Source organism: Lathyrus oleraceus, chromosome 7 (genome assembly GCF_024323335.1).
Source record: "Lathyrus oleraceus cultivar Zhongwan6 chromosome 7, CAAS_Psat_ZW6_1.0, whole genome shotgun sequence".
Taxonomy (NCBI): domain Eukaryota; kingdom Viridiplantae; phylum Streptophyta; class Magnoliopsida; order Fabales; family Fabaceae; genus Lathyrus; species Lathyrus oleraceus.
The window spans coordinates 144,856,297-144,868,570 of NC_066585.1; the positions used below are offsets into that span (position 1 = coordinate 144,856,297).

General features: G+C 38.6%; 1 non-coding gene across 1 annotated transcript; it reads left to right on the forward strand.

Annotated features, from left to right (window-relative positions):
- The first annotated feature begins 5,236 nt into the window (after window positions 1–5,236).
- LOC127108789 (small nucleolar RNA R71) lies at window positions 5,237–5,343 on the forward strand. The gene has a single exon (XR_007796301.1). It is a non-coding gene; the product is annotated as a small nucleolar RNA R71 (small nucleolar RNA).
- Window positions 5,344–12,274: the final 6,931 nt, after the last annotated feature.

Below are 12,274 nucleotides of genomic sequence, written 5' to 3' on the forward strand. Positions count from 1 at the left end.
AAACTGGTTAAACATAAATAGGATGCTATCTCGGATACCTAACTTATCCATGGTAGGTCCATCATAATATATGGTCAATGCCATATCCTTTCGAGCTAGATAATCATACCGCCTTCTTTGAACTCTGCCTCTGAAAACTGTCTCTATTTGTTGCATGATGAAAGTAATTAACTAACTAGTTAGTAATTTTCCTGTTTATCAGTGTCCAATATGTCTAAGTTAGTAACTAGAAGCAACATGAATGACTGCAAAGAATCAAGAAGAGGGGAGCAAACAAAATAAAGAAGAAAATCAAAGAAGGAAAATAGTTTGTAACAAAGATAACAAAAAAAAGGAAAAAGGGTGGGTTGTCTCCCACTAAGCACTTTGTTTAATGTCGTAAGTTCGACAGCGGCGTCGCGGTGTACTAGGTTTGGGGTTGAGCGGGCAGCTCTATGAGTCGGAGACTGTTCGAGTAGTCTCTATTTTCAATATTATGATAGTGCTTTAATCGCTTCCCGTTTACTATAAAAGGTTCGCTATTCCTACCTTTTATTTCTATCGCACCACTATTGAGGACTTTGGTGATCTCAAAAGGGCCGGACCACCTAGATTTGAGTTTTCCTGGAAAAAGTTTAAGTCTTGAATTGAATAGTAGCACTACGTCGCCGACATTAAACTCCTTCCTAGAAATGTGTTTGTCATGCCATCTTTTGGTTCGCTCTTTGTAGATCCTGGCATTCTCTTAAGCGTCCAGTCTCAGCTCTTCTAATTCGTGGATGTCCATAATCGGTTTCTCGCCTGCGGAAGTATAGTTTATATTTAGGGTTTTAATTGCCCAATAGGCTTTGTGTTCTAATTCCACAGGGAGGTGACATGATTTACCATAGACTAGTTTTAAGGGTGTGATTCCTATCGGGGTTTTGTAAGTCGTCCTGTAGGCCCACAGAGCTTCGTTTAGTTTGGATGACCATTCTTTTTTGGATATTCCTACGGTCTTCTCTAGAATTTGTTTGATTTCTCGATTCGAGACTTCGACTTGCCCGCTAGTTTGTGGATGATACGGTGTTGCTACACGGTGTCGGACTCCATACTTCAGAAGAAATTTTCCAAATATATTCGATATGAAGTGGGAGCCACCGTCACTAACTACTAGTTTTGGCACACCGAATCTAGGAAAGATAATATTCTTGAATAACTTGATCACTACTCGTGTGTCATTTGTTGGAGAAGCTACAACCTCGATCCATTTTAAAACATAGTCGACAGCAACGAGTATGTACTTATTACCAAAAGAAGGTGGGAATGGTCCCATGAAGTCAATCCCCCATACATCGAAGACTTCCACTTCTAAGATTCCCGTTTGTGGCATTTCATCGTGTCTTAAGATGTTGCTAGTGCGTTGGCACCAATCGCATTTTATAAGCGCGTTATGGACGTCTTTCCATATAGTAGGCCAAAAGATGCCTGATTGCAAGATCTTAGTACAGGTCTTTGAGGTACTTGCATGCCCTCCATAGGGAGCGGAATGGCAATGAGAGATTATATCATCTATTTCATCCTCCGGAACACATCGACGGAAAATACCGTCGGTACCTCTTTTGAAAAGTAGAGGTTCATCCCAGTAGTATTGTTTTAGATCGTGAAAGAATTTCTTCTTTTGTTGGTAAGATAGGTCCGGTGGAAGTACTCTGACAGCTAGGTAGTTGACAAAATCAGCATACCATGGCAGAGTTGCATTCACATGTATTTCTTCCACGGATTCTTCTATTTCTGTATTGTTTAATGTTAGTTCAGACATATCGCTTTCCATTTGGGCAATGAGTCGTTCATAAGGGAAATCATCGTTAATTGGGATTTGTTCAGGTTTATTCCCTTCGATTCGTGATAAGTGGTATGCTACTACGTTTTCAATACCTTTCTTATCTTTTACCTCTAAGTCAAATTCTTGTAAGAGCAGGATCCATCTTAAAAGTCTTGGTTTGGCATCCTTCTTACTTAACAGATATCTAATAGCGGCGTGGTCGGTATAGATGATAATTTTTGCCTCTACCAGGTAGGAACGGAATTTGTCCAATGCGAACACGACGGCTAGAAGTTCTTTTTCAGTGGTGGCGTAGTTCATTTGGGTTGGATCTAGCGTTCTACTCGCATAGTAAATAGCATGAAGCTTCTTATCCTTTCTTTGTCCTAGTACTGCACCTACTGTGTAATCACTCGCATCACACATGATTTCAAAAGGTAATCGCCAGTCAGGTGGTTGCATTATGGGTGCAGTGATTAAAGATGTTTTTAGTTGGTTGAACGCTATTAAACATTTTTCATCAAAGATGAAATCAGCGTCTTTCATTAATAAACTTGTAAGTGGCTTGGTGATTTTCGAGAAATCTTTAATGAAACGTCGGTAGAAACCGGCGTGTCCTAGAAAGCTTTGTATTTCTCGTATGGTTTTCGGAGGTTGAAGGTTCTCTGTGATTTCGATTTTAGCTTTGTCTACTTCAATTCCTCTGTCAGATACTACATGACCTAGCACGATTCCTTGTTGAACCATGAAATGGCATTTCTCCCAGTTTAAAACTAGGTTTACTTTCACGCATCTTTCGAGTACCATTTCAAGGTTTGATAGGCATCCTTCAAAACTCTTCCCACAAACAGAAAAATCATCCATAAAGACTTCCATGATGTCGTCTATAAAATCGGCGAAGATTGCCATCATGCATCTTTGAAATGTTGCGGGAGCGTTGCATAATCCAAATGGCATTCGTTGATAGGCGAATGTACCATAAGGGCATGTGAAGGTAGTCTTTTCTTGGTCGTCAGGATGGATTGGGATTTGAAAGAATCCTGAATAACTGTCTAGATAGCAGAAGTGAGAATGCTTAGCCAACCGTTCAAGCATTTGGTCAATGAAGGGTAGAGGGAAATGATCTTTCCGAGTGGCTTTGTTTAGTTTTCTATAGTCGATGCACATTCTACTTCCGGTTACAACTCTTTGTGCTATAGATTCGCCCTTCTCGTTCTTAACAACTGTAACACCCCCTTTCTTGGGTACTACATGAACGGGGCTAACCCATTGACTATCGGAGATCGGGTATATCATTCCAGCATCTAGAAGTTTCTTTACTTCATCCTTGACTACCGTACTTAGGATTGGGTTGATCCTTCTCTGGTGTTCTCTAGAGGTTTTACAATCTTCCTCCAGCATAATGTGATGCATACAGATAGAAGGACTTATTCCTTTTAGATTGGCGATGTTATATCCTAACGCAGTTAGATATTTTCTTAGGACATCTAGTAACTTCTCAGTTTCCATCTGTCCCAAGTCAGCGTTGACTATTACTGGTCTTTTCAGTTCAGTGTCTAGGAATTCGTATCTTAGGTTCTTTGGTAGTGCTTTTAATTCCAAGTCAGGTTTCTTTGGGCATGGCATGTGGTTGGGTGTAAGTGCTAAGAATTCGCTTAGACTTTCGTTTTGGTATGGTTCATTCCAATTATCATCTTCAGAGATTGAAGGGATTTGGATTTTCATTATATCAGAGTACGTGGTTTCTTGCATCTCCATCTCTCTCACGCATTCGTCTATGACATCAAGTAGATAGCAGGTATCGTCTATAGTTGGCGCTTGTAAGAATTGGGTCAAGATGAATTCAACCTTTTCCTCTCCAACTTCGAATGTTAGCTTACCTCTCTTTACGTCTATTATAGCTCTGGCGGTAGCCAGGAATGGCCTTCCTAAAATGATAGGTGTACTGGCATCTTCTTTGATGTCCATGATTATGAAGTCTGTAGGAATGTAAAATTGTCCTACACGTACGGGGACATTCTCTAGTAAACCGACAGGATATTTGATTGAGCGGTCAGCTAATTGAACAGACATCTTGGTTGGTCTTAATTCTCCCATACTGAGTCTTTTACAGATGGTTAAGGGCATTACACTAATGTTGGCTCCTAAATCGCATAGAGCTTTGTCTATGACGAATTTTCCAATGACACAGGGTATGGAAAAACTACCTGGGTCTTTTAGTTTGGGAGGCATGTTATTCTGGATTATTGCGCTACACTCGGCAGTAAGTGTAACAGTTTCGTTATCCTCAATCTTTTTCTTATTGGATAGGATTTCCTTAAGAAATTTGGCATAGGAGGGAATTTGTGTGATGGCTTCTGTAAAGGGTATCGTAATGTTTAGTTGCTTCAGAAGTTCAACAAATTTCCTAAATTGACCCGCAGTTTTAGAACTTTTGAGTCTTTGAGGATACAAAATGGGCGGTTTATAAGGAGGCGGAGGCACATAAGTTTCTCTTTCTCTTCTGCCTCTTGGGTATTATCTTCTATTTCCTTTGATTCATTCACCTGCTCAGTTGAGGTTTTGTTTGGTTTTTGGTACATGGCAGGGTTTTGGAGTCTTGGATCTACGAGTCCGTCTACTTCTTTTCCACTCCTTAGTATAACGGCATTTGCATATCCTTTTGGGTTAGGTTGCGGCTGTCCAGGAAATGTTCCAGCTAGAGCGGCTGTAGATGCTTGATGTTAAGCCACTTGTGAAATCTGTGTTTCAAGCATTTTATTATGGGTGGCTAAGGCGTCTACTTTGTTCGCTAGTTGTTTAAGTTGCTCACTAGTATGTATGTTTTGGTTCAAGAAGTCTTTGTTTGTTTGAGCTTGGGTAGCTATGAAGCTTTCCATCATTAATTCGAGATTTGACTTCCTAGGCATGTTAGGAGAATTATTAGCTGGCTTTTGATATCCAGGCGGAACAGCTGGTGCTTGGCCAGGTGCATACACGGCGTTGTTATTCTTATACGAGAAATTATGATGGTTTTTCCATCCTGGGTTGTAGGTATTCGAATAGGGATTTCCTTGTGTGTAATTCACTTGATCGGTTGGGACTCCTTCTAATATTTGACATTCTTGTGCAGTGTGTCCAGGGTTTCCACATAACTCACAGTTTAGAGTTACAGCAGCCACGGTGGCTGCGGGTGGTATGGTCAAGTTGTCTAATTTTTGAACAAGGGCATCTACCTTTGCATGAACATGGTCAAGACTACTGATTTTGTACATTCCACCCTTTGTTTGGGACTTTTCCACTGGAGTTCTTTCACCTCCCCATTGGCAATGGTTTTGGGCCATGTTTTCAATGAGTTGATAGGCTTCGTTGTATGGCTTATCCATAAGTGCACCGCCCGCGGCAGCGTCTACTGTCAGTCTTGTGTTATACAGAAGCCCATTGTAAAATGTGTGAATGATCACCCAGTCTTAGAGACCGTGATATGGACATATCCTCATCATGTCCTTGTATCTCTCCCACGCTTCGTAGAGAGATTCCACATCTTTTTGTCTGAATCCGTTGATTTGAGCTCTCAGCATAGCAGTTTTGCTCGACGGAAAATATCAGGATAAGAAAACGTTCTTCAATTCTTCCCATGTTGTAACTGAGTTGGATGGCAAGGATTGCAACCAAGCCCAAGCTCTGTCTCTTAGTGAGAAAGGAAAGAGGCACAGTCTTATCGCATCTTGAGATACACCATTTGCCTTTACAGTATCTGCGTACTGCACAAACTTGGTCAGGTGTTCATTAGGATCGTCCGTAGGATTTCCAGTAAATTGATGTTGTTGGACGGCTGATAATGGTGAGGGTTTCAGCTCGAAATCGTTTCGATTGATAGCGGGGAAAGCAATGTTGTTGTCAGGTTCTTGTTGGGACGGGGTAGCGTAGAATTTAAGAGGACGATTCTGTGGTCCTTCTTCAGCCATGGTTGGGTTTTCTTCTGATTTAGGAGGAGAGAAAATATCGGGAATATCGTACTTTTGTTGATATTCGTGTATTCAGCGTCTTACGTATAAGAAACGCTCTAATTCTGGGACTGGTGGTGCTAAGTTATCACCTTGTGAGCGAGTACTTGGCATACAATCAGGGAAATAAGGGAGAGTAAATTAGTTCTTATTTTTACCTTAGTCTATACCGTGCAACGAAAGAATCGCACTATTCGACTAAAACAGGTCCCCGACAACGACGCCAAAAACTTGATGCTTGTCGTGACTATATATAAAATATAGTCTATCGGGTACTTGACTGCAAGTGCACAGTCCAGTCGCTTTAGTTTTAAAAGATATCGATCCCACAAGGACCTATGGTCAAACTAGTGTTACTAACGTCACTATGTTTAGCTAAGGGAATGATTAGTAGAAGTTCGGGTGCAGAATAGTAAATCTAGGGGAAATTTAGTTTTAAGAAAGAATTGATGGAAGGAATCAGTATGCAACGCATTAATTGTCAGAGATTCGATAAGTCATCGGTGAATAGTTTAAATGCCAAATATCTCTCAGTAGAAAATATTTATTTAAAACACTTTATCTCACACTCTCGTGATTGTTGATTCGGCCTATAGCTTTAAGTCAGAATGTACGCTCTCGCTGTCCCATTTGAAGTTAAAATTACTTTTTGAAAATAAATAAGTTCTAATTGCTTTTAAAGTGCTCTCGCTGTTTTTAAACTCAATGCCTAATTTTTACTATCCAGCTCGAGCCTCACGCTCTCGCGATTGTTGATTCTCACCTTAGTTAATTTTCCACTCTCGTGGCAAAATCGTATTAAATAGCTTCTCACGCTTTTGTGATAAAGTTAATTAAATTTAGATTAAAAACTTTAGCCTAAAAGATTGTTTGAGAAAAAGAGTTTTCACCGATTATTATTAAATCTCATCAAATTAAATTGTTACATACCGATACCGGTAGTTTAGCCGGACATGTTAAATAAAGCAAACACAGAGCATGAACAGATTAACATTGCGGCAAACATAATTATAACAATAACAAGGCAATAATAATAATGATTTAATAAAAACCTGACAATCGAAGTAACAGAGTATAGCGAATCTCGGAGTACTTGAGCAGTCCTCCACAAGTCGGTAGGCTTCTGCTTCTTCAATACAAATTGCTTACTAAAATTAAATATAGTGTAGTAGTTCCCCAGTGTAGGAAACTACTACTATGGCTAACTGGAAAACGGAAAGGAAAAGGGAAAAAGGAAATTCTAAAAAGAATGGAAAATGAACTAAGGCAATGGAAACAAAGCTGCTAAAAAGAAAATAACTAAAAAGCTAGAAAGCTGTAAAAATTAATTGTAGAGCGTAAGTGTAGATGTAGGCCTCCCCAATTTTTCCAACTTTGGTCCTTTATATAGTGTTCCTTTAGGTCTTGGCGGTTGAGAAATTCATGGAAGACTGGTTGAATGAGAAATCCGGGGGAGTCATGCTGCTAAAGAGATTTTAGGCATGTTTGGGTGCCTGTGATTGACTGTTTCAAAGCGTAAATTCTGGCCGCGTGACGCTCATCATGGGGCTGTGACGGTCGTCACCGGCTGGGTCGTGACGGTCGTCATGAAGCTGTGACGGTCATCACATCAACAATTTCTGCATTCTGGTTTTCTGCTTTTTTTCCTGTGTTTTCTCATTTATTTCTTCTTCTTTTTCTTTCTTTTCTTTATTTTGCTCATTAATGCTTGGAGATTTAAATACCTGCAAAAACAACTCGAATACTTGCGGAATAATTGGGATATTAATTAAAATGGTATGATCTTTGAGTGTAAATTAAGGCAAATATCTAATGTGTTTTCGTGTTATCACTCACCAACCGATTAAAGATTATCAGTCAGTGCAATATGACTTTCCTGATGAAGAGATCTTGCACCTGAAAATGAAAGATTGTGATGAACCATTGCTTGAAGAAGGGCCAGAACCTGGCTCCCGTTGGGGCATGGTATTTGATGGAGCTGTTAATCAATATGGTAATGGCATTTGGGCAGTAATCATTACTCCTCAAGGCACGCATTTTCCCTTTACAGCTAGATTGACTTTCAAATGTACAAACAACATGGCAGAATACGAAGCTTGCATTATGGGGCTCGAGGAAGCCATTGATCTCAGAATCAAGCATTTAGATGTCTTTAGAGATTCAACTTTGGTTATGAATCAGATCAAAGGTGAATGGGAGACGAATCAACCCGGTTTGATACCATATAAAGATTATGCGAGGAGGATTTCAACTTTCTTTACCAAGGTTGAATTTCATCATATCCCTCGAGATGAGAACCGGATGGCAGATGCTCTTGCAACGTTGGCATCAATGATAGTAGTGAAGTATTGGAATGAAGTTCCCAATTTGATTGTGATGCTTCTTGATAGGCCAGCTCATGTGTTTTCTGTTGAAGAGATCAAAGATGAAAAGCCGTGGTATTACGACATTAAGTGTTTCCTCCAAGGTCAGATTTACCCGTCTAGGGCATCTGTGAAAGATAAGAAGACTTTGAGAAGATTAGCCGGCAATTTCTACCTTAATGGAGAGGTATTGTACAAGAGAAACTTCGATATGGTTTTGCTCAGATGCGTGGATAGACACGAAGCATACCTGTTGATGACTGAAGTCCATGAAGGTTCCTTTGGTACTCATTCCAATGGACATGTAATGGCAAAGAAGATGTTAAGGGCAGGTTACTATTGGCTGACAATGGAATCTGACTGTTGCAAGTTTGTGAAGAAATGCCACATGTGTCAAATTTATGCGGACAAGATTCATGTTCCTCCGACACTGTTGAATTTTATTTCCTCCCCATGGCCCTTCTCCATGTGGGGAATTGATATTATTTGTATGATTGAGCCTAAAGCTTCGAACGGACATCGTTTCATTTTGGTGGCAATTGACTACTTCACAAAATGGGTTGAAGCGGCATCATACGCGAATGTGACCAAGAAAGTTGTTGTAAGGTTTGTCAAGAATCAGATCATATGTCGTTATGGTGTGCCAAGCAAGACCATTACTGATAATGGATCGAACTTGAATAACAATATGGTGGAAGCTCTTTGCAAAGACTTTAAGATTGCAAATCATAATTCTTCTCCCTACAGACCCAAGATGAATGGGGTTGTTGAAGTGGCAAACAAGAACATCAAGAAGATCATTCAGAAGATGGTTGTAACGTATAAGGATTGGCATGAGATACTCCCATCTGCTTTGCACGGGTATCGTACATCCATCCGCACTTCAACAGGGGCAACCCCTTTCTCTCTTGTATATGATATGGAAATAGTGCTTCTCGTAGAGGTTGAGATTTCGTCATTGCGTGTGCTCATGGAAGCAAAGTTGACTGAGGCTGAATGGTGTCAGACCAGGTATGATCAGTTGAATTTGATTGAAGAGAAGAGATTAACTGCCATGTGCCATGGTCAGTTATATCAGCAAAGGATGAAGAAAACTTTTGATAAGAAGGTCAGACCTCGGGTATTCAGGGAAGGTGACCTTGTGCTCAAGAAGATTCTATCATTTAAACCAGATTCTAGGGGAAAATGGACTCCTAATTATGAAGGCCTATATGTTGTTAAGAGAGCCTTTTCAGGCGGCGCTTTGATTCTTACAACTATGGATGGTGAAGAGTTCACTCATCCTATGAATGCAAATGCAGTCAAGAAATACTTCGCCTAAAGAAAGAAAAGAACATCTCGCTAAGTTGAAAACCCGAAAGGGCGGCTTAGGCAAAAATGAGCGTCTCAGTGGATTGAAAACCTGAAAGGCCGATCTAGGCAAAAATTAGAGACATAAAACAGAAAGAATTCTCCCGATAAGTTGAGTACCCCACCCTGGGGCAACTTATGCAAAATTTAGGGATTATGGCAAGTAACTGCATTCTACTGATCTTCAATTTTTGGAGAAACTTTGTTGAGCACAAGGGTTGACGTCAATTCATCATCCCCAATAGCGGTCAAAAGCACAATGGATATCAAGAGTTGATAGAAGGATTAATGGTCAATTGTATTCAATGTAACCCTTTTCCATGTAAATTACCATTTTCAACTTTGTAAAGATCTATGGAGTCTTGCCATTTACAGACTACCATTCTATTAAATAAAGTTGAGCTTTTATCCAATTGTTTCACTCTTATTTACTTCAGCCAAATAGTTTTAAATTTTATTATGATCATTTTTGAATTTAAATTTTTTAATCAAAATCATTTTCTTAAACATATAAAAGCAAGGATTTTAAAGCAATTAAAAAGAAATATCGATAACATTTCGAAAACGGCAAGTCCTAAGTGTGGAGCATTAATGGTTCCCCCGAGCAGTTAACCCTTCAGTTATCCCCAGCCGAGTTGGTTGATTCATTCCCCCAACGGAGTTTGTGGATATTCCCCAACGAAGTTTGTATATTCCTCAGTAGGGTTGAGTTGGTTTTAATCTCCAGCAGAGTAAGATTGATTTCCTCAGTAGATTGCGTTGGTTTCTCCACCAGTCGCCATCTGTGATACGGTGAACTGACTTTGTGTTTTTGCTTTGAAAAACTATGTTGCGGATAACAAGAGTCGCCACCGACTTTTCTTTTATCCAATAAGGAAAGGCGGAAAAGAACAGGAAAGACCTTGATTAGATTTTGAGTTCGGGAGGTACATTATACAAAGGGAAGGTGTTAGCACCCTTCGTATCCATGGTTATCCATGGGCTCTTAATTGCTTAACTCACTTATGTTTTCCTTGTTTGAGAAAGTGTTTGAGAAATGTGGTGTGTTTAGAAAATATTTTGAAAGGAGAGTTTAACTTTGTAATGATTCTTGTACGAATGTATACAAAGTGTTTATCTCGTTTGATTTTGAAAGATGTTTAGAAAAATATAACTCGGCGATGATTCTGGTGCGAATGTATACCAAGTGGTGATTTTCTAAAAGATGTTTTGAAAAGTGTGAGGTGTGAAAAGTATTTTAAGCTGTGAGCAAGCATTTAAGAGTTATACCTAACCAAGGTCTTTATAGGTATTTCCTATCCTTAGGAGGGTAAAACTGTCCTTACTATTGAGAAGTAAGTAGTCTTATCCTTTGGATGTAAAGGGACATCGGGGGGTCGTCGATTGGTCATTGAAGGCAACATTTATAAGGATACCTTAGTATTCGAAGGGACGATCATCATTTAATCGTAGGCTACAACGAAGGGTCATCGAGGGACAAAGTCATATATTCGAAGGCAACATTCGAGGGACAAGGTCATATATTCGAAGGCAACGTTCGAGGGACTATGATTTATCTTGTAGGGACATTGACCTTTTGATCGAAAGGACTATGACTTATCTATTTATGGATGATGATGATTTAATCGAAAGGGTCTTGGCTAAGGGTATCCCCACATTCGTGGGACATGACCGTAATATCGTAAGGCAACAAAGTGAGGGTTACCCTAGAGGTGCAAGTGTGGAAATGATTGGATTCAGATATATTATCTTGAATTAATTTACCTAAGTTCGATTATTTATCTTTCCATGCAATCCTATTAGCATACATCTAGACAGCTATATTCACAGTATGGAAAAATTAAAATGCGAAAAATAAGACTACGCTATTGCATGGCTTCGGGATGAGGGTACATAATTTAAAAGGGGATACAAAATATCTAAATCTTAATTAACGAGTACAAAATTAAAAGGGCATACCAAATAATAAAACCTAATTAAACTAAAAAGAAATAAATAAAAAAAAATCCTAATTAAATCTATTACATAGAAAGTTCATGACAAATGAAATAAATAAACTAAATTTAAGAATGAATTAAGAATATTTTTAGTCTATAATAATAGAAACTTTTTTTTTATGAATTTATGGAAAAACTTAGAATAAATTGATAGAAATTTTAAAAGAAAAGAGAAAAAAATATAATTAGATTTTTATTATTCAAAATAGCCCATTTTAATTAATTAAGTGATATATGAAAATTTGATTAATAAACTAGATTAAATTATATCCTAGTTTAAATAACTAATATAATATATTAATTAGAAAATTAATTAATGGGTTTTATTTTAATAATAGAAAAATAGTGGTGAATTAATTATAGTGGAAAGGGAGTAAACATAGTAAAAACACTGAAAAGCTAACCCCTGGACCTCTACGTTGCAGTGAGGGGGGAGCTACCAACGAGCCATGTTGGTCCATTCGTTATTTATTCGCCTTCATTAAAATATATATTAATTCTACATGGATTTTTCCATTTTGACACAACACCACCATGCATGTTACAGCTTTCTCTCTTACGGCAAGATACTTTATTTTTTCTCATGCTGTTTCTTTCATGTGAATACAACAAACCTGTAACTTCATCTTATATCAAACCACACACATAAAATAAGATCATATGTAATCATCATGCAATAATAAAAATAGCCATGCACAAATCACGAAGCTTATATTATTTTACTCATGTATTAGTTCTCTTTACTGCAAGTGATAATGATAAAACAAACCTTACACATACATGTTAAAGACAACC